Genomic DNA, 21,450 nt, shown 5'->3' with positions numbered 1-21,450 from the left:
CTTAGTCTTTCATCTAACATAAGAATTCAGAATACACTTATCAAATTTTATTTTTTTAGGCTTATTTATTTTGAGACAGAGAGAGAGAGAGAGCAAGCATGAGCAGGGGATGAGCAGAGAGAGAATCCTAAGTAGGCTCTGCTGACATGGGGCTTGAACTTATGACCTGTGAGATCACGACATGAGCTGAAATCAAGAGTCAGATGCTTAACCAACTGAGCCACACAGGTGCCCCAAGCTTGTCGAATTTTAGATTCAACTTAGAAGCTGTCAAATTTTGACCAAGAAACTCACAAAATAATAAACCACAAATGGTCAATAACCATTTTAAAAGTTATTCTAAAAGATAGTAAACCAAGGTGTGAGAAATCTCTATCTTCACGGGTACTGTAACAGCATTCTCCAATCTGAAATCTTTGCTGCCTTTAGGTGTTTTGGTCTCAGGACATCAGGATATTTCAGGTTTCATTCATAGTATTGTTAAAGAAAAATATTTTATTTCTAGGAAACAAACCTTTTCCAACCTATGCAGCAATGATATCCTTGGTTTTAATCCTCAATTACATGTATTTGCAATATTTTCCTAAGAAAATGTGTGTACAATTACCAAACTGTATGCTTTATACATAAAGTAATAAATCCTTTTTTTTTCAAAGCAAATGAAACATCATGTTTATTTAAAATCTCAGCCAGTACATTGGGGCGCCTGGGTGGCGCAGTCGGTTAAGCGTCCGACTTCAGCCAGGTCACGATCTCGCGGTCCATGAGTTCGAGCCCCGCCTCGGGCTCTGGGCTGATGGCTCAGAGCCTGGAGCCTGTTTCCAATTCTGTGTCTCCCTCTCTCTCTGCCCCTCTCCCGTTCATGCTCTGTCTCTCTCTGTCCCAAAAATAAATAAACGTTGAAAAAAAAATTTTTTTAAATCTCACCCAGTACAAAAGCAAAACATTGTATAATGTTTCCCCTGCAATTTTGTTTAACACGAGTTTTTATATTAAGTTTGTTTGCATTTTTTTTACCTTTGTAAATTGGTATTTGTTAATTCATACCAGGAATGATCATTTCTGTAAGTCAAATCAAACACGCTTTTCACATAGAATTTTCAGCATGGCATGTGACAGCTACTTCTGAATCTTACTTTGAAAAATGTATCAAAAGCTGGGGCACCTGGGTTGACTCAGTTGGTTAAGCATCCGATTTTGGTTCAGGTCATGATCTCGTGGTTCAAGGGTTCAAGCCCATGTCGGGCTCTGTGCTGATAGCTCAGAGCCCAGAGCCTGCTTCGGATTCTGTGTCTCTTGCTCTCTGTCCTTCCCCCCGATTGTGCTCTATCTCTCTCAAAAATAAATAAACATTAAAAAAAATAAAAATATATCAAAAGCATCATTATGCCACAGCCATTAGGTTAATGCCTAAGAGCAGTGATGGAGAATCTCATTCTGGACTTTCTTTAACTGAAAATTAAACTTTTAAATACAGTGAGGAGCTAATTAAAAGGAAGACGTTTCTAACTTAAATGCCCCTGTACACCTTTGCAAAATAAAGGTACTTGTGTGCTGGTGATTTTTAGGACAGATACAGTGGACTTAACAGCAATTCCTTCCAGTTTTATCTCAGATCCTCCGAGGGAGGGCTTCTGTAAAATGAAGCAAATCTGTATACAAAACATGAACGTCTATCAAAATTAATTAATTAAGCATACCACAGACATAGCCTCTAGATATGAACTATGGAGAAAACTGAAAGGTTTATTTCATAAGACAAGCATTCCTGACAGATAAATCATACAGGTTCTGCTTATACACTACCTATGATGAAATACTGACTTAAGTTTAATTAAATATTATTGAAATGTTTCTTTATATTAGGTTCTCTAATAAAGGCCACAACTATAAATACAAATGGCATGTGTGTGTGTGGGGTGGGTATGTGTATGTGCATGTGTGTATTTGTATTAAAAGTTATTTCAGGAAGATCTGTACATCATGCACGTTAAGGATTTATAAAATACACAAAAATACCACAATACATTAAACACGCAAATAAAAAGGCCAACTGAGAATATTAACTGTAACCATGAATAAGGCTAATATGAATAGTTATGCCTTAAACTCCTCTTCACTTCTGTAGGTAGGTCACTAAATGACAAGAAGTCAAACACACCCATTTGCATTTAACTGATTATTTCATTAAGTCAAATTTCTGGAAGAGGAATGACTGAGGAAAGGATATGTTCATTCTAAAGGCTTGACTCATAATGCCAAGTTGCCCTCTGCAAAGGCTATTCAATTTATAATCCTGCCATCACTGTATAAGAATGTGCTGTTTTCCATATGTCAACTAATTCTGCATATTATCATTCATTTAATAATTGCCATTCTAATGAAATAATATCCCATTTTTATTTTCATTCCCATGATTCTCAAAGTAGTCCAAAATCATCATAGAATGTTATATTTAATATTTTGTGGGGCGCCTGGGTGGCTCAGTCAGTTAAGCATCCGACTTCAGCTCAGGTCATGATCTCACCACTCATGAGTTCGAGCCCCACGTCAGGCTCTGGGCTGACAGCTTGGAGACTGGAGCCTGCTTCGGATTCTGTGTCTCTTTCTCTCTCTGTGCCTCTCCCCTGCTTATGCTCTGTCTCTGTCTCTCTCTCAAAAGTAAATAAACATTAAAAAAAATTATTTTAAAGAGTCTATAGACCCATGTGCAGAATGATGTTTTTTAAAAAGCAGAAAATAGAGGTGCCTGGGTGGCTCAGTCAGTTAAGCATCTGACTCTTGATTTCAGCTCCAATCATGATCTCATGGTTGTCAAATGCAGTCCTGTGTCAGGCTCCTTGCTAGGCGTGAAGCCTGCTTAAGATTATCTTTCTCCTGGGGCACCTGGGTGACTCAGTCAGTTAAGCATCCAACTTCGGCTCAGGTCATGATTTCACAATTTGTGGGTTCGAATCCCATGTCAGATTCTGTGCTGACAGCTCAGAGCCTGGAACCTGCTTCCGATTCTGTGTCTCCCTCTCTCTCTGCCCCTCTCCCCCTCACACTCTCTGTCTCAAAAATAAATAAACATTAATATTTTGTGACTTGCCTCTTGGAAATATTTTTTTCCTTAACTGAGGCATCTGTCATTTTCTTAGTGATGTGTAGAGATCCCTTAAATAAAAATAAGGATGTTACATAATATATACGGACAATAACCTATATTCTGTCACATGTGTTAAGAATACTTTTTCTCAGGGCCACCTGGGTGGCTCAGTCAGTTAAACATCCAACTTCAGCTCAGGTCATGACCTCATGGTTCATGGGTTCTAGCCCCCATCAGGCTCTTTGCTAACAGCTCAGAGCCTGGAGCCTACTTTGGAATCTGTGTCAACCTTTCTCTCTGCCCCTCCCCCACTCATGCTTGGCCTGTCTCTTAAATATAAATAAACATTAAAAAATTTTAAAAATACTTTTTCTCTTCTGTTATGAATACCTACCTTTTTCAACAAATTTTTATATACTGATAGTATGTTTATTTTTTCTTTGGTTTAATTCACTAATTGCTTGTGTCATTCATGCCCTTTTGTCAAATTATATGGGTTATATTCAGACCAAGATTAGATAAATATGTATGTATATTTTCTTCTAGCAATTATATATATATATATATATATACACACATATATATAACATATATATATACATAACTATAGTTTTAGTTTTTTAATATAGTTTTATGCAATCATATATTTAAATTGCACATACCTTCATGTAAAATTTATTTTGATGTAAAATGTAACCTGATAATCTTATTTTGTTTATATTTCCAGATTATAAGATGACTAAACCAATGCCCATCATTAAATAATCATTCATTTCTCCACTGAGATGAAATATTAAATGTGCACTTCTGTTTTGAACTGTTTATCCTGCTTAATAAATAACATTATAATGATGCTGGACCTTCTATTTTAATTTTTAGAGAGAGATTATAAATTTTTCAAATTTTTGTTATGTTTATCTTGATAATATTTTTTCTTTCAGTGCTTTGAACTAGTTAGTGGACAGTCATCTTACAGGGTACTAGGAATTAAGCAGTAAACAAGACAGATATGCACAATGAGGCTACATTTTAGTATACAAAATAATCACTGAACAAACAATTTCCCAACTATTTAATTGTAAACTCAACTAATTTATGGGGCAAAGAGTTGCCAAAATGATCTAGACCAGGTGAATACGAGACAGCTTCTCTGGGAAAAAGATTCTCAAGACAAACTCTAAACGATGAGAAGGAATTAGTAATGAAAGAAATAGTAATAGTGAATTTTTCAAGCAAAGTTGATAGCAAGCAGGTGCAAATGATAAAAGGAGAATGGTGCATTTGAGGAATGGAGAGACTGGGGTGGCTGCAGTAAAGAAACCAAGAGGACAGTAGCTCGAGTTGAGAATGGTAGGCAGAGACCACATCACTCAGAACTTTAACAGGTCATGTGAAGAATTTTAATTATTTTTCTGAATAACCGTGACAAACTACTGAGTGGGCTTAAGCAAGAGATGTGTTATGGAAAGGGTCATATGTCAACATAAAGAAAGAATTAGGAAGGAACCAGTGCAGGTATAGTATAACTGGTTAGAGGTCATGGCTATGGGTAGAAAAGATGACTGTTTGCCTTCCTCTCTATTTTTATCTTATTTTTCCTTCCCTTCCCCTATGTTCATCTGTTTTGTTTCTTAAATTCCACATATAAGTGAATGTGTGAAATGATATGTAAGTGATGAATCACCGGGTTCTACTACCAAAACCAATATTACACTGTATGTTAACAAATTTAAATGTAAGTAAATAAAAATAAATAAAGTGGGGGGGCACCTGGGTGGCTTAGTCAGTTGAGTGCCTGACTTGGGCTCAGGTCATGATTTCATGTTTCATGAGATTGAGCTCCACATTGGGCTTGCCGCTGTCAGCATAGAGCTTGTTTCCAATCCTCTGTCCCCCTCCCTCTGCCCCACTGCAGCTTGCACTCTCCCAAAAGTAAATAAATATTTAAATAACTAAATAGATAAATAAATGCAAAAAATAAATAAAGGAACCATTCTTAAATATTATACACACACACATACATAGAGAGAGATGGGGGGGGAGATGTTGGTGACTTAAATTAGGGTCATGGGAGTAAGGAGAGAAGAAGGTCTATGAAAGTGACCCTTAAGAGAGAGAATTAAAAAGTATTTTGGGGGGGAACCTGGATGGCTCAATCAGTTAAGCTTCTGACTCTTGGTTTCAGTTCAGGTCATGATCTCATGGTGTGTAAGATCAAGCCCCACATCAAGCTTTGGGCTGACAGTGTGGAGCCTGCTTGAGATTCTGTTTCTCTCTCTCTCTCTCTGCGCCCCCCCCCCCGCCGATCATGCTGTCTGACTGTCTCTCTCTAAATAAATAAATAAATAAATAAATAAATAAAGTTTAGAAAAAAAAATTTATTCATTCAGTGTACAGAGAGAGCAAGACAGCTAAGTATCAGAGATGCCTTTTAGGCTTGAGGACTGTGAGACAAGGTAGATGCTGGTGACTTTCTCTAAGTGAAGGAAGAGAAACATGGTTTAGATATAACTTATTAATCTATTAAAATCAAAAATGGTAGGATTTCAAGAAGTGATATGATATGTATTAGCGAATCAACAGTGTCAATTAAACTATGTGGTGGATGAGATAGGTTATCTCAAGGAAGGGTGCACAGAAAAGACCTAAACTAAAAACTTAAGGTTAGATGTACAAAAAGATAATGGCAAAGAAATCTAAGGCACAATGATGACCAGAGACATGGGAGATAAACCAGGAGAATGCAAGAGCAGACAAGAGGAACCAGAACAAAACAATAAAATACTGCTAATGGAACAAATTTGGAAAAATGAAAGGAAAGCATAATTACTGAAAATCAGAAACGCTAAGCAGTGAGTAAGTCAAAGTTTAAAAAGAGAAAACTTATAGACCCCTAAGAAAAAATTGTCTTTACTTCCATGCCAAAAAAAATAAAATGGAAAACCTGAAAGAAATAAGCAATTTTTTAGAAAAAAATATAATTGACAAAACCCAACTTTTGACAAGAATAGCATTTAAAACGACCAATTTTTATAAAATAAATTGAAAATTATGGTAATCATGTATTAGTTTAAGATTATTTTCCACAGGAAATCCCTATCAAACCAAAGGAGCTGATAATTCCAAGGGTATTTAAACTGTTACAGAGCAAAAACCAAAAAAAGAAAATGTCAAAGTTCTATGAAAATAAGAACATTGGTATCAACATTTGTAATAAATTGAACTAGAGATAAATTTCAGATGTGAATACTGATTACAATTTTCACATAAAATATTATCAAAGTCCAGAAAAATATAATTGTTGTGATCTTTATTCTTGCCATGCAAAGATGGTTCAATGTTAGGGAAATATATTATCTAAGTGCATAATTGTAAAATATTTACTGAGAACAATAATCATTACCATAGGGGCGCCAGGGTGGCTCAGTCGGTTGAGCTTCCAACTTCAGCTCAGGTCATGATCTCATCCAAGTCGGGCTCTGTGGACCTGGAGCCTGCTTTAGATTCTGTGTCTCCGTCTCTCTCTGCCCCTCCCCCATGTTCTGCCTTTCTCTCTCTCTCTTTCTCTGTCTCAAAAATAAATATTAAAAAAAAATTTTAAATCATTAACATAGATGATCAAAAGGGATTTTGCAAAACTAAAGATCTTCTTTGACAGAGTATAAGTAATAAAGTAGGTATAGGTGTATATGTTCTTAAAAAAATGAAAAATATTTCTAATTCAGTCTAAAGCTATCTAAGCAAAACCCAGAATGACAGGAGATTCTTTTAAAGTCAAGCACAAACAAACTAACAGATTCAACATCATTACTGTTATTTAACAATCTTAACACCAACACAACCATCAAGTTGAGGAAAAAAAAATCAAAGTTATAAGCTTTGAAAGTAGGGCTTAAAACCATCCCTTATTTGCAAATGATGTGACTGGAGAATATTATATGTTGGGAAGGTCCCACCGTAATTAACAAATATCACTACAATCAGTAAGAGAACTCAACAAACAAGCAGGATTAAACAGTATAATTAAGGGAAATGCTTTCATAAAACACAACTCATTACAAATAAAAATGGAAGAAACAATACTATTTCTAGTAGCAAGGAAAAGTATTAAATTTATAACAAGATTTGGAAGAAATCTTGTATACTTCTGACCAAGAAGACTTAAAGCAATAGCTTACTGTGTTTGATAGGGAGATTTAGCATCATAAAGGTGTCAATTTTCCATAAGTCAATTTACAAATTTAATATGATCCTCACAAAATCAACAATTTCTTTTCTTAAAAAAAATTAAGTTTATTTATTTATTTTGAGAGACAGAGAGAGTAAGGGAGGGGCAGAGAGAGAGGTAGAGAGAGAATCTCAAGCAGGCTGTGCACTGTCAGCCCAGAGCCTGAAGCAGAGCTCAATCTCATGAACTGTGAGGTCATGACCTGAGCCAAAATTCAAGAGTCAGACACTTAACCAACTGAGCCACCCAAGCACCCTCAAATCAACTATTTCTTACAATACAGTGGTGACTCAAAATCATGTAAGGAAATTTTTTTAAGTTAGAAAAAATACCTTTCAATCTATGAAAAAAAAGCAACCGTGGGTCATTAGCACTTGTACATAATAAAAACCTAAGTTTCAGGAATTAAACAGGGCAGTATTGGCACATCAATCAACAGGCCAGAAGAAAAGAATAGAAATGTCAGAAGCAAATCTCAAACATATTAAAAATTAGCATTTGATAAAGTTATGTCCTACCAGGAAAGATAAAAGTGTCTATTAAATAAATGGTTTGGGTACAAAAGTAAGGTCGATCTTTAACAGGTTAAATTCCAAATGGTTCCCAGATTTACATGTAAAGAAATGAGTTCATAAAAGCTATGACAAGAAGAAAAAATGAGAACTGTTCTATAATCCCAATGTAGAAAGTCTTTCTAGGACTCAAAATTCAGAATCCACAAACAATAACAGAATACCTCTACATAGTAAAATCTGCCATACTGAACATCAGAGGATAAATAAATGATAAACTGGGAAAAACACTTACAAGTTACATTGTACCTTATGTGCCTAATACATAAAGAAAGAAAAAAAAAAGAGTTTAAAAAAAAAGTTAAAAGAAGAGAAACAGAAAAATGAGCAAAGGATACAAATAGAGGTTTTATGAGAAAATTAAAAGTCTACAAATGGCTCGTTTTAAAACTTGACAAAAACACAGATTTCACTTACAATAATAGGAAGGCAAATTATAGGTAAACTAAGAGTGCTCATTTTGACAGCACATAGACCAAGAACTGAAGTGATACAGAGAAAATTAGCATTGGCACTATGCAAATATGACATGCATATTCATGCAACATTCCATTTTCAAAAAGCAATACCATTTTTAAGCATTAACTTGACAAAAATCTGTTTTAAAACATACTTGGCAGGTTTGTGGGGAGTAGCACTCTCATTCGTTGCTGGTCAAAGTGTAAGTTGGCATAATACATATGGAGAACAATTTTGATGTATTTATCAAAATTATAAGGTATATACACTATATATACCAATTCCACTTCCAGGAAAGTGTCTTCATATACACAGAAAATGATGTAAGCCCAAGGTTATGCAGTGTAGCATAGATTCTAACAACGAAGTTTAGAAACAAATTCTCTGCTGATTAGGGACTTTTTAATATATTATGGTATAGTCACACAAGGGAATACGATACACTGCACATGTTGATCTGTAAAGATACGGGAGATAATTTTTTAAGTAAAAACACAAATATGGAAGAATGTGATACCACGGGTATGAAACACAGGAAAAAAATTCATGTGTATTTGCCTTGGCATGCAAAAAACCTATGAGGAAAGACACATAAGAATCTAACACAATAAAATATGTTTTAATGGTGTACTGGGAACTGGGCAAATCAGAAATAAGGTAGGAAGAAGACTTTGCATTGTACAGTTTTTATACTCTTTGATGTTTAGAACATGTGCATGTTATTTTCAAAGTAATGCATTTATAAAAGACTGCTAGGGAATGAAGAGAAAAAGACTTTCTTGTCCTGGGTGAGGAGAACATTCACTGGCAATAGTCATGGCAGTCATCGAAGATGCAGATGTACAAAAGTTTGTGTACCAAAGGAACCTCATGTTTCTGCAGAGGCTCTGATCTTGCTAAGACTGATGGACCCGCTACTGTGTAATTATCAAGAAAATATTTACCAGGCTTGATAAGAAAGACTCTTGCTGGACCATACTATTGCCCATTACAATTGAAATTAACAAGAAGTTCATTATTTAACATGTCTTGTTGAAAATGACAGAGAATGACATTGTAGTGCATGTATCCACTCAGCAGAGAACTATGTATAAAGGACACTGTTAGATTATGAAGCCAGTTCAGTGCTGGGCTCTGCTTTCAAAGAGCTTATATTCTTCAAGGACAAAAATGCCATGTATATAAATACATAGAACTACAGAGAGAGAGAGTATAAAAGGTTATGAGCGAAATGAAGTGCCATGAGTTTGAGAGGAGACGAAAATGACCACCAGCTGGAGAACAGGAAGAGGAAGATGGAGAGAGATCTGGCATTTAAATGAAGTAACAAAATGTTAATTTCAGCCATTATGACAAGTGTGAAGTGGTATCTCATTGTGGTTTTGATTTGCATTTCTCTGATGATGAGTGATGTTGAACATCTTTTCATGTGTCTTTTAGCCATCTGGATGTCTTCTTTGGAAAAGTGTCTATTCATGTCTTCTTCCCATTTCTTCACTGGATTATTTGTTTTTCGGGTGTTGAGCTTGGTAAATTCTTTATAGATTTTGGATATTAACCTTGTATCTGATGTGTCATTTGCAAATATCTTCTCCCATTCCCTTGGCTGAGGCAAAGAGGTTGCTGCCTATTTTCTCCTCCAGATTTTGAGGTTTTTGGGAATGTTATAAGTCAACAGCTCTTCTCAGAGAGCGGGAGGGCTAAAGGACAATAGGAGGGAGAGTTGTTGAGCCCCAGAGGACAGAGCTCAGCTTGGCAGGGAACAAAGGTGCTGGGAAGCGCCATCTCATTTGCCCATCCCCCAGCCTAAATCCCAAAGGGAACCAGCTCCCATCACAAACTTGCTTGCACCGCGCAAACACCCAATGCTGTGCTTCTGCAGATCCATCCCTCCAATGGGTCTGCCTCCCTCCAGGTGCCACAGGGCCCCTCCCAAAGTGGACCACCAAAAGCAAAGTGAGCTGAGCCTATCCCTCCCACCCCTGTGCACCTTGCGGATCCACCCCAGCTAATACGCCAGATCCCATCAAAGCAGCACCACAAACCTAGCAGTGTGCAAGTAGACCAGACAGGGGCCACACCACTCCACAGTGAGTCCTGCCCCGGGGAGAGAGGAAGATAAGGTACACACCAGTCTGACTGTGCCCCAGCGGTGGGCTGGGGGCAGACATCAGGTCTCACTGAGGCCCCGCCCACCAACACAAGTTACTCCAGACAGCACAGGGGAAGAGCCTTGCAGTTCCCCGCCACTCCAGGGACTATCCAAAATGACCCAACAGAAGAATTCTCCTCAAAAGAAACTCCAGGAAGTAGCGACAGCTAACGAACTGATCAAAAACGATTTAAGCAATGTAACAGAAAATGAATTTAAAATAATAGTAATAAAATTAACCTCCGGGCTTGAAAAAAGTATAGAGGACAGCAGATAACTATTCCTACAGAGATCAAGGGACTAAGAAACAGTCAGGAAGAGCTAAAAATGCTACAAATGAGCTGCAAAATAAAATGGAGGCAACCACAGCTCGGACTGAAGAGGCAGAGGAGAGAATAGGTGAATTAGAAGATAAAATTATGGAAAAAAGAAGCTGAGAAAAAGAGAGACAAAAAAATCCAGGAGTATGAGGGGAAAATTAGAGAACTAAGTGACATAATTAAATGAAATAATATATGCATAATTGGGATTTCAGAGGAGGAAGAGAGGGGAAAGGTGCTGAAGTTATACTTGAAGAAATCATAGCTGAGCACTTCCCTAAACTGGGGAAGGAAAAAGGCATTGAAATCCAAGAGGCACAGAGAACTCCCTTCAGATGTAACTTGAATCGATCTTCTCCATGACATATCATAGTGAAACTGGCAAAATACAAGGATAAAGAGAGAATTCTGAAAGCAGCTAGGGATAAACATGCTCTAACATATAAAGCGAGACCGATAAGACTCGTGACGGATCTGTCTACTGAAACTTGGCAGGCCAGAAAGGAATGGCAGGAAATCTTCAATGTGATGAACAGAAAAAAAAATGCAGCCGAGAATCCTTTATCCAGCAAGTCTGTCATTTAGAATAGAAGGAGAGATAAAGGTCTTCCCAAACAAACAAAAACTGAAGGAATTCATCACCACTAAACCAGCCCTACAAGAGATCCTAAGGGGGATTCTGTGAGTGAAATGTTGCAAGGACCACAAAGTACCAGAGACATCACTGCAAGCATGAAACCTACAGACATCACAATGACTCCAAACCCATATCTTTCTATAATAACACAGAATGTAAATGGACTAAATGCTCCAACCAAAAGACAAAGGGTATCAGAATGGGTAAAAAACAAGACCCATCTATTTGCTGTCTACAAGAGACTCATTTTAGACCTGAGGACCCCTTCAGATTGAAAGTGAGGGGATGGAGAACTATCTATCATGCTACTGGAAGTCAAAAGAAAGCTAGAGTAGCCATACTTATATCAGACAAACTAGACTTTAAATTAAAGGCTGTAACAAGAGATGAAGAAGGGCATTATATAATAATCACAGGGTCTATCCATCAGGAAGAGCTAACAATTATAAATGTCTATGCGCCGAATACGGGAGTCCCAAATATATAAAACAATTAATCACCAATATAAGCAACTTTATTGATAAGAATGTGGTAATTGCAGGGGACTTTATATTCCACTTACAACATTGGATAGATCATCTAGACACACGGTCAATAAAGAAACAAGGGCCCTGAATGATACATTGGCTCAGATGGACTTGACAGATATATTTAGAACTCTGCATCCCAAAGCAACTTCCTTTTCGAGTGCACATGGAACCTTCTGCAAAATAGATCACACACTGGGTCACAAAACAGCCCTTCATAAGTATACAAGAATTGAGATCATACCATACATACTTCAGACCACAATGTGATGAAGCTTGAAAACAACCACAAGAAAAAGTCTGGAAAACCTCCAAAACCATGGAAGTTAAAGAAGACCCTACTAAAGAATGAATGGGTCAACCAGGCAATTAGAGAATAAATTAAAAAAATATATGGAAACAAATGAAAATGAAAATACAACAATCCAAATGCTTTGGGATGTGGCGAAGGCAGACCTGAGAGGAAAATTCATTGCAATCCAGGCCTATCTCAAGAAACAAGAAAAATCCCAAATACAAAATCTAACAGCACACCTAAAGGAAATAGAAGCAGAACAGCTAAGACACCCCAAACACAGCAGAAGAAGAGAAATAACAAAGATCAGGGCGGAAATAAACAATATAGAATCTAAAAAAACTGTAGAGCAGATCAATGAAACCAAGAGTTGTTTTTTTTGAAAAAACAAACAAAATTGATAAACCTCTAGCCAGGCTTCTCAAAAAAAAAGGGAGAGGACTCAAATAGATAAATCATGAATGAAAATGGAATTATTACAACCAATCCCTCAGAAATACAAGCAATTATCAGGGAATACTATGAAAAGTTATAAGCCAACAAACTGGACAACCTGGAAGAAATGGACAAATTACTAAACACCCACACACTTCAAAAACTCAAACAGGAAGAAATATAAAGCTTGAACAGACCATAACCAGTGAAGAAATTGGACCAGTTATCAAAAAACTCCCAATAAATAAGAGTCCAGGACCAGATGGCTTCCCAGGGGAATTCTACCAGACATTTAAAGAAGAGATAATACCTATCCTTCTCAAGCTCCTCCAAAAAATAGAAAGGGAAGGAAAACTTCCTGACTCATTCTATGAAGCCAGCATTACTATTATCGCCAAACCAGACAGAGATCCAGCAAAAAAAGAGAGCTACAGGCCAATATCCCTGATGAATATGGATGCAAAAATTCTCAATAAGATACTAGCAAATCGAATTCAACAGCATATAAAAAGAATTATTCACCATGATCAAGTGGGATTCATTCCTGGGCTGCAGGGCTGGTTCAACATTTGCAAATCAATCAATGTGATACATCACATTAATAAAAGAAAAGATAAGAACCATAGGATCCTGTCAATCGATGCAGAAAAGGCCTTTGACAAAATTCAGCATCCTTTCTTAATAAAAACCCTCGAGAAAGTCGGGATAGAAGGAACATACTTAAAGATCATAAAAGCCATTTATGCAAATCCCACAGCTAATATCATCCTCAATGGGGAAAAACTGAGAGCTTTCTCCCTGAGATCAGGAACACGACAGGGATGTCCACTCTCACCGCTGTTGTTTAGCATAGTGTTGGAAGTGCTAGCATCAATAATCAGACAACAAAAGGAAATCAAAGGCATCAAAATTGGCAAAGAGGAAGTCAAGCTTTCACTTTTTGTAGATGACATGATATTATACATGGAAAACCTGATAGACTCCACCAAAAGTCTGCTACAACTGATACATGAATTCAGCAAAGTCGCAGGATACAAAATGTACAGAAATCAGTTGCATTCTAACAATGAATGCACACTAATAATGAAGCAGCAGAAAGACAAATAAACTGATCCCGTTCACAACTGCACCAAGAAGCATAAAATACCTAGGAATAAACCTTACCAAAGATGTACAAGATCTGTATGCTGAAAACTATAAAAAGCTTATGAAGGAAATTGAAGAAGATACAAAGAAATGGAACAACATTCCATGCTCATGGATTAGAAGAATAAATATTTTAAAATGTCATTACTACCCAAAGCTATTTACACATTCAATGCCATCCCAATCAAAATTGCACCAGCATTCTTCTCGAAGCTAGAACAAGCAATCCTAAAATATGTATGGAACCACAAAAGACCCCAAATAGCCAAAGTAATATTGAAGAGGAAGACCAAAGCAGGAGGCATCACAATCCCAGACTTTAGCCTCTACTACAAAACTGTAATCATCAAGACAGCATGGTATTCGCACAAAAACAGACACATAGACCAATGGAATAGAATAGAAACCCCAGAACTAGACCCACAAATGTTGGCCAACTCATCTTTGACAAAGCAGGAAAGAACATCCAATGGAAAAAAGACAGTCTCTAACAAATGGTGCTGGGAGAACTGGACAGCAACATGCAGAAGGATGAAACTAGATCCCTTTCTTACACATTCACAAAAACAAACTCAACATGGATAAAGGACCTGAATGTGAGACAGGAAACCATCAAAACCCTAGAGGAGAAAGCAGGAAAAAACCTCTCTGACCTCAGCCACAGCAATTTCTTACTTGACACATCCCCAAAGGCAAGGGAATTAAAAGCAAAAATCAACTATTGGGACCTCATGAAGATAAAAAGCTTCTTCACAGCAAAGGAGACAATCAACAATAAAAGGCAGCCAATGGAATGGAAAAAGATATTTGCAAATGACATATCAGACAAAGGGCTAGCATCCAAAATCTATAAAGAGCTCACAAAACTCCACACCCGAAAAACAAATTATGCAGTGATTAAATGGGCAGAAAACATGAATAGACATTTCTCTAAAGAAGACATCCGGATGGCCAACAGGCACATGAAAAGATGGTCAACATCGCTCCTCATCAGGGAAATACAAATCAAAACCACACTCAGAGACCACCTCACACCCATCAGAGTGGCTAAAATGAACAAATCAGGAGACTATAGATGCTGGAGAGGATGTGCAGAAACAGGAACCCTCTTGCACTGTTGGTGGGAATGCAAACTGGTGCAGCCACTCTGGAACACAGTGTGGAGGTTCCTCAGAAAATTAAAAATAGACCTACCCTATGACCCAGCAATAGCACTGCTAGGAATTTACCCAAGGGATACAGGAGTGCTGATGCATAGGGCCACTTGTACCCCAATGTTGATAGCAGCACTTTCAACAATAGCCAAATTATGGAAAGAGCCTAAATGTCCATCAACTGATGAATGGATAAAGCAATTGTGGTTTATATACACAATGGAATACTATGTGGCAATGAGAAAGAATGAACTATGGCCTTTTGTAGCAATGGGGATGGAACTGGAGAGTGTTATGCTAAGTGAAATAAGTCATACAGAGAAGGACAGATTCCATATGTTTTCACTCCTATCTGGATCCTGAGAAACTTAACAGAAGACCATGGGTGAGGGGAAGGAAAAAAAAAGTTAGAGAGGAGGGAGCCAAACCATAAGAGACTCCTAAATACTGAGAACAAACTGAGGGTTTATGGGGAGGGTGGGAGGGAAGGGTGGGTAGGGGTGGGTACTGAGGAGGGCACCTGTTGGGATGAGCAAAGGGTGTTATATGGAAATCAATTTGACAATAAATTTCATATTTAAAAAAAAAGAAAAAAATGATGTTTGATAGTGCAATAAAGTAAAGCACAATTAAAAAAAAAGATTTTGATGGTTTACTGTCTCACACATAGGTCTTTCATCCATTTTGAATTTGTTTTTGTTTATGGTGTAAGAAAGTGGTCCAGGTTCATTCTTCTGAATGTTGCTGCCCAGTTTTCCCAACACCATTTGCTGAAGAGACTGTCTTTTTTCCAGTGGATACTCTTTCCTACTTAGTCAAAGATTAGTTGGCCATACATTTGTGCATCTATTTCTGGGTTTCCTTATTCTGGTCCAGTGATCTACATGTCTGTTTTTGTGTGAGTACCATACTGTCTTGATGATTACAGCTTTGTAATACAGTTTAAAGTCCAGAATTGTGACGCCTCCAGCTTTGGTTTTCTATTTCAGGATTTCTTTGACTATTTGGGGTCTTTTGTGCTTCTACACAAATTTTAGGATTGATTTTTCTAGCTCTGTGAAGAAAGCTTGTGTTATTTCGATAGGGATTTCAATGAATGTATAGATTGCTTTGGGTAACATAGACATTTAAGAATATTTGTTCTTCCAATCTATGGACGTGGAATGTTTTTCCATTTCGTTATGCCTTCTTCAATTTCTTTCATAAGGTTTCTACAGTTTTCAGCATACAGATCTTTAACCTCTTCAGTAAGGTTTATTCAAAGGTATTGTAACAATTCAGAAAACAACAGATGTTGGCAAAGATATGGAGAAAGGGGTACCCTTTTACACTGTTGGTAGGAATGTAAACTGGCACAGCTACTTTAAAAAATTGTATGAAGATTCCTAAAAAAATTAAAAATAGAACTACCCAATGACCTAGAAATTGCACTACTAGGTACTTATCCATAGGATACAAAAATGCTGACTCAAAGGGGAATATGCACCCCAATATTTTTAACATTGTCAATAATCAACTATAACCAATCAACAATATCCAAATTATTAATAATAAACAATAGCCAAATTACGGAAAGAGCCCAAATCAACTTATGGATGGATAAAGAAGATGTGGTGTATACATATATACATATATATATATATGTATATATGTATATATGTATACATATATATGATGTGGTATGAATCAAAAGAACAGGTGGTATATATCAAAAAGAATAAAATCTTGCCACTTGCAACAATGTGGATGGAACTAGAGTGTACTGTGCTACACAAAATAAGTGAGGCAGAGAAAGACAAATATCACGTGACTTTACATATGTGGAATTTAAGACACAAAACAGATGAACATAGGGAAAGAAGAGAAAAAATAAGTTAGCAACAGAGAAGGAGACAAATCAAGAGACTCTTAAAGATGGAGAACAAACTAAGGGTTGCTGCAGGGGAGATGGGTGGGGAAATGGGGAAATGAGTGATGGGCATTAAGGAAAGCACTTGTTGGGATGAGCACTGTGTGTAATATATAAGTGATAAATCACTGGATTCTATTCCTGAAACCAGTACTACACTGTCTATAACTAGAATTTAAATAAGTGAATTTTTAAAAGGAAAATAAATAAAATAAAAATGCACCCAACCAAAAGACCCACAAAGCCAAAACTATTTACTATTTTTAGCCCTTTAGAGAAAAGAATGTAGCACTGCTTCAGTCCATTATGACCCCAAACTTTTTTTCAGAACTGCCCTGACCCAATCTTTATTTTGAGACAAAATCTGACATCAGAACTTTCAAACTAGCAAGTGATTTATGGAATCGGAAAATTATTTGTTTTATAAAAGGATTCATCACAGAATTTATACAAATAAATTCTAGTTCGTCTGAAAAAAAAAAAAAGAAGTTAAAAGGCCAAATGATCTGTGAGTGAAATAGCATTTCAGGTAAACAGTACGACATAAAGACAGGAAAAGTAAAAGAGGGCAGGGAGAAGGAAGAACATATAGTTTGACAGGCGTATGAATAGGATATTTGATGATATATCCAATGAGGGAGAGTATCCAAAATATACACGGAAGTTACACAACTTAACACCAAACCTCCCAAAAAACTCCAATTAAAAAATGGGCAGAAGATACAAACAGACATTTCTCCAAAGATATCCAGATGGCCGAGAGAGATGAAAAAAATGCTCAACATCAGAAAAACTCAAATCAAAACCACAATGAGATATCACCTCCCACCTATCAGAATAGCTAAAATAAAAGATACAAGAAACAATAAGCATGGATGAGGATATGGAGAAATAGGAATCCTCATGCACTGTTGGTAGGAAGGCAAAATGGTGTAGCTGCTGTGGAAAATCCTATGGAGGTTTCTCAAAAAATTAAGAATAGATTTACCATATGATCCAGTAATTCCACTACTGGGTATTTACCCCAAGAATATGAAAACACTAATTTGAAAAGATACATGCACCTCTGTTTACCTCAGCATTATTTATAATAGTCAAAATATGGAAGCAACCTAAGTGTCCAATGACAGATGAATGGATAAAAAAGTGCAGGGTGTGTGTGTGTGTGTGTGTGTGTGTGTTTAATGGATTATTATTCAGCCATAAAAGAAAAGTATGAAATCTTTCCAATTAAAACAACATGGATAGATCTAGAAGGTGTAATGCTAAGTGAAAAAAGTCAGGGAAAGACAAATGCCATATGATTGCACTCATATGTAAAATTTAATCAACAAATGAAGAAAGGAAAAAAGAGACAAAGGGAAACAGACTCTTAACTATAGAGAACAAACAGATGGTCACCAGAGGGGATGTGGGTGGGGGGACAGCTACAACAGGTGAAAATGAGCATGGAATAATATACAGAATTGTCGGATCACTCTATTGTACACCTGAAACTAATATAACACTGTATGTGAATCATGCTGGAATTAAAAAAAATAATTTAAAAAGAATATGGTATTTGTAAAGTAGAATCACTGAGCCCAGATTATAGGGCCCTGAACTGAAGGCTAAAGATTTTGGATTTTACTTCATGAAACCAGGAAGGTCTAGAAGTTCAGGAGAAAAAGGATAACAGCTGTCCAAACAGCCCCTAGCAAGGCTGAAATGCATCAACTTTGCAGGATGGATTGGAGGAGATGGTTGTTCACGGGGAAAGGAGAACAAGTAAGAAGGCACTGGAAAACTCTCAGCGAGACCATTAGAATCATATGGAGAGTATAAGGTAACAGATATATGGGATCATGTGGAGGTGTGAGGAAAATAATAGGGACTCAGTAAATATCTGCTGTATAAATGGATGAATAAATAAATGAATGAGGCCAGACAGATGGAAGCAAAAAGCAAGGAACTAAGTTCTATTCCTATTCCTGACTCAAGTTATTAGTCAACTTGCAGCAAGTTCTCTCTCCAGAGTCTCTTCCAGCCTGACATAACCTGTAGAATCAACAACCTGTTCCTGGATGGGGAAAGGAACAGTCTTGGCTTTCTTGTTAAAGCTTCTGCTCTCCCCTGGTAGTTTCTCTAATTAAACAAGGTGAGAGTACTTTGCAGAAGGGCTGTGGCTTCAGATGTGTGCATACCACAAATTCTCTGTTGCCTTAGAAGGGATTTGATCTAGCTCTTTTTCTTATAGCCATGGACTACTAATGACTAGACAGGTATTTTAGACCAAATCAGGAAATGCAGGTCAGGATAAAAGACAATCTATCTGGTTCCCCTATGACTACACGATTTAATCCTGGACGTTCTTCATATATGAATGGGGAAAACAGATATCTGAGGAAGGAAGAGAAGAAAGAAGGGTGTGAATAACACTGCTAGGAATTTACCCAAGGGATACAGGAGTACTGATGCATAGGGCCACTTGTACCCCAATGTTGATAGCAGCACTTTCAACAATAGCCAAATTATGGAAAGAGCCTAAATGTCCATCAACTGATGAATGGATAAAGCAATTGTGGTTTATATACACAATGGAATACTACATGGCAATGAGAAAGAATGAAATATAGCCCTTTGTAGCAACGTGGATGGAACTGGAGGGTGTTATGCTAAGTGAAATAAGTCACAGAGAGAAAGACAGATACCATATGTTTTCACTCTTATGTGGATCCTGAGAAACTTAACAGAAGACCATGGGGGAGGAGAAGGAAAAAAAAAGTTAGAGAGGAAGGGAGCCAAACCATAAGAGACTCTTAAAAACTGAGAACAATCTGAGGGTTGATGGGGAGTGGGGGGGGGAGGGGAAGTGGGTGATGGGCATTGAGGAGGGCACCTGTTGGGATGAGCAGTGGGTGTTGTATGGAAACCAATTTGACAATAAATTTCATATTTAAAATTTATTAAAATAATAAAATAAAATTTATTAAAATAAAAAAATATATAAAATAATAAAAATTATTAAAATAATAATTAAAATAAAATAAATTAAAATAATTTGCACATATGTTAAAAAAATAAAGCAACCATCAAAAATTGCTTCAATAAAAAATTACAACTATGTTGTTGGATCAGATTTACATTTTTTACACTATCATTAAAAATTTTTTCAAAAATTAAAAAAAAAAGGAAGGAAGCATGAGAAAGAGGAAGGAGGGAAGAAGGAAGAACAAAAAAATTAAGGAAATAAGAAACAAGGGGACACAAAGGAAGGTGGGGAAAAAAAAGAAAGAAGGAAAAAAAGCAGGAAAAAGTAGCTGTTTTTATTTCTTTGAAATTTCCCTTTTAGAAGACTTATTGATATTTACCCCTGACAATCAAATGAAGTCAGCAATACCATTTTTAATTTTATAGATGAATCACCTAGATAATGATGATCACTATCATTATTATTATTACCATTGTTTTTATTATTCTATCTCAAGTCTTCTTATAAATTCACTCCCTTGGGCAGCAGGTCACTGTGTAATAAAATTGCTTATGACAAGAAAATGCAATTACTGTGGGAACGTGGACTGCTCGGGAAAAGACAATTTAGCTGATAATACAATTTACCTTTCCTTTTTAATTCAACTGATAGTGCTATGGGGGAACTGTGCTTTTAGCAGTCAATGTCACATCCAGTTTCTATGGAAATTGTAGACTTCTGTCATTGGATAAAGTCAATGATGCCATGGGAACAACATCCCTGAAAATGGCAAGCTTCTTCTCCAAAGGTGTGATTTGCCTTCTTCCTGAAAGGTGACAGAATCCACTGGCAACTTCACATTTTCTCCACATATAAACACACCCTGAATTATCCATGCTACAGTTCTTTTCAAAATTATTGCAAAGAATTACATACCCAAATATTTATTTTCAATTAAAGGAAGAAGAGAAAGGAAAATAATCTAATAATAAATATGGGGACAAACTGTCTTCATCTACACTTAGCCATTGCAACCACACCTAATGTATAGATACGCTCCCTTTCCTTTTTTTTTTTTTTTTTTACTTGTTTAATGTTTATTTTTGACAGAGAGAGAGAGAGAGGCAGAGAGAGAGAGGGAGACAGAGAATCTGAAGCAGGCCCTGCACTGTCAGGGCCTGGGTCTTGAACCCACAAACGTGAGATCATGACCTGGGCTGACATCAGACATTCAACTGACTGAGCCACTCATCAAGTGCCCCACCCTTTTTTTTTTTTTTTTTTTTTTTTTTTTTTTGAGAGAGTGAGTGAGCAGAGGAGAAGGGCAGGGGGACAGAGAGAATTTTAAGCAGGCTACACACTCAGTGCTGAGACCAATATGGGGGCACCATCTCACGGCCCTGGTATCATGACCTGAGCCAAAATCAAGAGTCAGACACTCAACCAAGCCATCCAGGCACCCCTAGATGTGTTCCTTATTTGGACTTTCCTCCCCTTAATATACGAATGTCCTAGTCAGGCACAGAAACCCTCCCTTCCACTCCATACTTTTCCACATATATTTGCCACTCCACCCCA

At 36.9% G+C, this 21,450-nt stretch overlaps 1 long non-coding RNA gene and 1 other non-coding gene across 2 annotated transcripts in view; one reads left to right on the top strand and one right to left on the bottom strand.

The window, feature by feature from the left end:
• The window catches only part of LOC121010585 (uncharacterized), a 266,333-nt gene that overhangs the window by 73,206 nt on the left and 171,677 nt on the right, over positions 1-21,450 (bottom strand). The gene's annotated exons all lie outside the window — the stretch shown is intronic.
• On the top strand, positions 8,340-8,447 carry LOC121010908 (U6 spliceosomal RNA). Its single transcript, XR_005781422.1, has one exon. It is a non-coding gene; the product is annotated as a U6 spliceosomal RNA (small nuclear RNA).

The sequence above is a fragment of the Herpailurus yagouaroundi genome, unplaced genomic scaffold, assembly GCF_014898765.1.
Source record: "Herpailurus yagouaroundi ecotype Mexico unplaced genomic scaffold, PumYag 192, whole genome shotgun sequence".
Taxonomy (NCBI): Eukaryota; Metazoa; Chordata; class Mammalia; order Carnivora; family Felidae; genus Herpailurus; species Herpailurus yagouaroundi.
This window is presented reverse-complemented; position numbering and strand designations above follow the sequence as displayed.